Consider the following 4,842-nt stretch of genomic DNA (forward strand, 5'->3'; position numbering starts at 1 on the left):
ATCTTTGGCTGCTCAATATAAGGTTAGGAGCAGGTCATGTACGAGGTTTTTTTTACCAAATTAATGCTATCAGGGGAATTACACTTAAATGGAATTCTTTCTATCTAAACAATTCCATCTAGTTTCATCACTGTTTTTTCTCTCCATCTCTTCCTAAATAAAATAATTCAGACAAGTAGACATCTGGAATAATATATACAGAATCAAGTTATCAAACAAGCCAAGATTTACTACCAGGCCTTATGCTCTCTCTCTAAGTCATTCAGGAAATGCAAGTCTCAAATAGCCAGTAATTTTTTTTGACAGGTTTCAAATAATCTTTGACATTCTGCTTCTTGATGCACAATTTTCATTCAAATGACTAAAATTAAAATTTAAAGAGATTCTTCCATGGGGGAATCATTTCTTTCATCTATTTTTAATTTAAACAGCACATTGCTGTGTGTAAGAGACTTCCTAAATCAGCCATCAATTACATGTAGGAATCTAAATCTAATCACCAAGCTTATTATTCCTTACTTAAAGACAAGAATCTCTTTATTATGGCATCTGTTTTTTGTTTGTTTGTTTTCAATTCTAACTACTCTCTTGTATAGTATATCTATAATAGGGTCCTATTGTCATCACTGTGCCAATCCAATGAAAGAAAACTTCATTCCACTTATGTCTAGGAACACATAGCACATTGGATAAATGAAGCTGTTTTCGGTAATTAAGTGAGTTAGCAATGATTCTTTATGCACCTATATGCCCACATTTAATGTACATGTGTGAGATGGGGCACTGGGGGTGGGGGAGGACATTAAAGTATACTTTAAAGTAACTCTAGTAAGCATAGTAAAAGGTGACGCCGAGTTGATAGAAGTGATGTTGAGTTGATAGAGGGCCCTGAATTCTAGAATAAGAGGTATTTGGATTTTATCCACAAAATTATATTGAGTTATTATAGATTCTTAAGCTGAGAATTGATAAGGTAAAAGCAATGCTTCTGGAAGATGTCTATTGTGAATGCCTGGCAATTGTGGTGAGGGAAGGATAAGGGAATAGGAGTTGGATGGGAAAGAGAAGGAAAGCCAAGGACGTTTGGATGCTTATTATGGCAATAATCTTCTATAATAATAATAATAATAATAATAAAAGAATAACGTGCTAATTAGACCAAACATTTTTCCAGATGTCCTTCTGGATAAAATTTTGAATGAAGCTGGGGTTGCAAGGGAAGCTCGGGTCCCTGGTGCCAGAAGCTAGCCAGTGCTGGCAGTTGGGAGAAGGAAGGCCAACTTTTGCACAGATTTCATGCATTGCGTCTCTAATCCATGATCAGGCCAAAATGGTCCACTATAGACTAAATGTTTGTGTCCCCCTGAAATTCATATGTTGAAACCCAATCCCCTGTATGATGGTATTAGGAGATGGGGCTTTTGTGAGGTGATTAGGTGATGAGAGTAGAGGCCTTGTGAATGAGATTAGTGCCAAGCAATCCTACAGAGTGTCTTCACTCTTTCTACCATCTGTGGACAAGGCAAGAAGATAGCCATCTGTGAAATCAGAAAGCGGACTCTCACAGACACCAACTCTGTTGGCACCTCGATCTTAGACTTCCCAACTTCAGGAACTGTGAGTGATAAATGTCTGTTGTTTATTAACCACCCAGTCTATCATAATAGGTCATAACACCCCCTAATGGACTAAGACATGATCTAAATCACAATGTGGAGAGAAAGGATCAAAAAGGCCAATGAGACTGAAAATGTGATTATTTTATTGTGAAGACTGACTGGTATAGATAAATAGACAATTGTAAAATAGGAATCCTAAGTTTCAATAGTAGAGAACCAGAAGGAATTTACTACCAACAGGAAAACGGGAGTCAGCAAAAAACACTAATGTGGAAATGGGGAGGAGTGGGGGAAAGGGCAAGGGATTCAGAGGTTAAATATGTGGTTCAGCACTTGTTTAAGTTGAGATGATAAAGTTACATCAATCTAGAGCAATTTAATTAGCAGATAAAAAGATGGTATCTAGATTAGAAATAAAAATTGAAATGGATGTTTTAGGCAATCAGCATGGAGATGATAGGTGAGGTCTTGAGAATGACTAGACTGATGAAAAGGAAGACAAACAGTAGGTCAAGGGCTTGACCGTGGAGAAAATTTGATTTTGAAAAATGGGATGAGTATCAAAAGAGAGAGGGAGGGAGGGAGGGAGGGAGGGAGAGAGAGAGAGAGAGAGAGAGAGAGAGAGAGAGAGAGAGAGAGAGAGAGAGAGAGAGCAGAGGGGAGGGAGGGAATGGCCCTAGGCATGTTGAAATAACTGCTTGAAACTTTACTAGGAAAAAGAAAACATGGGTTCTAGTTTTTTGTTTTGTCACTTACTAATGATCTCACAGTTGAATTGCATGCTTGCACTGTACTCTATAAAATAAAGGCTACAGAAGAGTTCTATTAATGCTTAGGATATAGAAAGCTAGAAAGTATGCTGCTAACAACTCTAACAACAAAGAAATGCCATGATTTTGAACTTCTTGGTCACTTGATGTCACAGCACAACCAAGTATCCTGAATTGCCAAGAGACAGATATTTCTGAGAAGATATGGGTCATACAGATTGACTCAGCCCAGAAGGAAGATGTGCTAGCTACCACATGAGCAAGTAAGATGAAACCAGACAATTTTAGCAAATGCTAAAGGCAGAGGGTGGACTATTGTAACAATATAGAACTCATGTGAGCCCCAGAACACAAAGAAATCTATAGTCACTCATAGGTTATTTTTCATAGAATTCCACTGAATGTTTATAAGATAGCGGACAGAGCAAGAAACCGAGAGCACCCTCAGTGGCGCAGGTATGCAGGAAGGGAGAAACTGACACAGCAAGAATGTGTAAGTTCTGTCATCCTACCCAGAATCTTTTCTCACAGGGAGCATGAGGCTCCCTATGAGTTGTAATCCACTGGAAAGGAGAGAGGCACAAATCCCATGGATGATAAACAAAACTATTGTCAGAAATAAAACCATCCTCTTCTTCAACAATGAAGTGCTAAAGGAACTAAAGGACAAACACAGTCCCAACTCACCCACAGGTTTTGTCTTTAATGTTTATTTGCAAAGCAATGGCTAGTTATCAGATAATTAGGTCCTCAGGCCTGACCACAATCATAGGAAGGGGCATTATTAAGGGTTAACTTGTGCCCCCCCCAAAAAAATTTATATGTTGAAGTCCTAATGCCAGTATCTCAGAATGTAAATTTATTTGAAAATAGGGTCACTGCAGATATAATTAGTTAAGATGAAGTCATACTGGAGTAGGATGGATCCTAATCTAATATGGCTGATGTCCTTATAAAAAAGAGAAATTCAGACACAGAGACATTACTAAGGGAGAACACAAGGTGAAGATGGAGAGGTTAGACTGATACTTCTATAAACCCAAGAGTCAAAGATTGCCAGCAACCACCAGAAGCTAAGGGATAGGCATGGAACAGATTCTTCCTCCCAGCCCACAGAAGGAACCAAACTTGCTGATTCCTTGATCTTGAATTTCTTGCCTTTAGAAAGGTAAGACAATACATTTGTCTTGTTTAAACCACCCAGTTTGTGAAAACATTTATTTGGACTATGTGAAGTGAGGTAGTAATTAACAAAACTAAGTCCCTGTCCTCTACGGGCTATTACCTAGTTTAGGAAATATTAATGGACAATAAAACAAATGAATAAGTCAAGTAGTGGTATGTGCTTTGAAAAAAAACAAAGCAGGATAAAAGGGCTAAGAAATGTCTAGGTGGGGGTGATGTGAAGAAATGCTTCTCTGAGGAGGTGTCAGTGAATAGAGACCTAATTAGGTAAATTCTTGGATTGGGGCTCCAGGCTGAGGGAGCAGCAAAGGTCTTCAGACAGAAACGTGTTTGGCATGTTTTGAGAAACAGAAAGAATGCCAGGATGTCCACAGCAGAGTGAGCCAAGAGTGCAGAAATGAGGTCTGAGAGATAGATGCAAGATCATATAGGCTTTGTTAAGATTTTGAATTTTATTCCAAGTGGGATGTCCTTTGAAGGGTAATGAGAAGTTATGTAAGTATTAAAAGCTGGCTTCCATGGGAAGAAGGGTTAATGTGAAAGTTGGAAGATCCCTTTGGAGCCTTTACAGTTGTCCATGTTGAGATGTTACTGTCTTAGACTAAGTGGGAGCAAGAGTAGTCATAGACAGGATGTATTTTGACAGATTGCTGACAGCATATGGTAGTTATACAGGCATTGGTCGGGGTAAAGCCTCTGCTGTGATGAGAATAATTTCCAACGTGAATTAGAAGGTATCACTCTAAGTAGATTTCACAGCTCTAGAAAATAAACTATACAGCATAGCTGGGCATATAATGGCTGTAAATATTTTAAAATCCTTCAAGACACTGGCAAATATTTTCAAGTGGTAGAATCTCAACAGAGAGTGCATTTTAACAAGAAACATGTTTTCACCATTCCATCCTTCAAAATGTTTCCCGTGTTCCCACCCGGGGTACTCTCCCTAGCGAGAGCCATTGGTGGAATCGTTTTCAAAGTGCTAGCCTTTCATCTCAAGCCAAAATAAATCAAAAACCGTGGTCACAGCTTTTGTAAGGATCGGTTCAATTGTGAAAAAGTATACATTTGATCTGTAGAGGCTCTCCAGGGGAAAAAAATGTTTTTAGTGAAAGGGCAGCATTTTATTTTCTAAAAACAAATGCTCCATTGTCCTTCATCTATAAAGGCCATCTCTGCACACCCAGAAATGAAGGAAAAAGTTTAAATACTTACCCAAGCTCGGCTGGCTTAGCTCAGTGGTTGAGCATCGACCTATGAACCAGGAG

This window comes from Pipistrellus kuhlii, unplaced genomic scaffold (assembly GCF_014108245.1).
Source record: "Pipistrellus kuhlii isolate mPipKuh1 unplaced genomic scaffold, mPipKuh1.p scaffold_m20_p_1, whole genome shotgun sequence".
NCBI lineage: Eukaryota > Metazoa > Chordata > Mammalia > Chiroptera > Vespertilionidae > Pipistrellus > Pipistrellus kuhlii.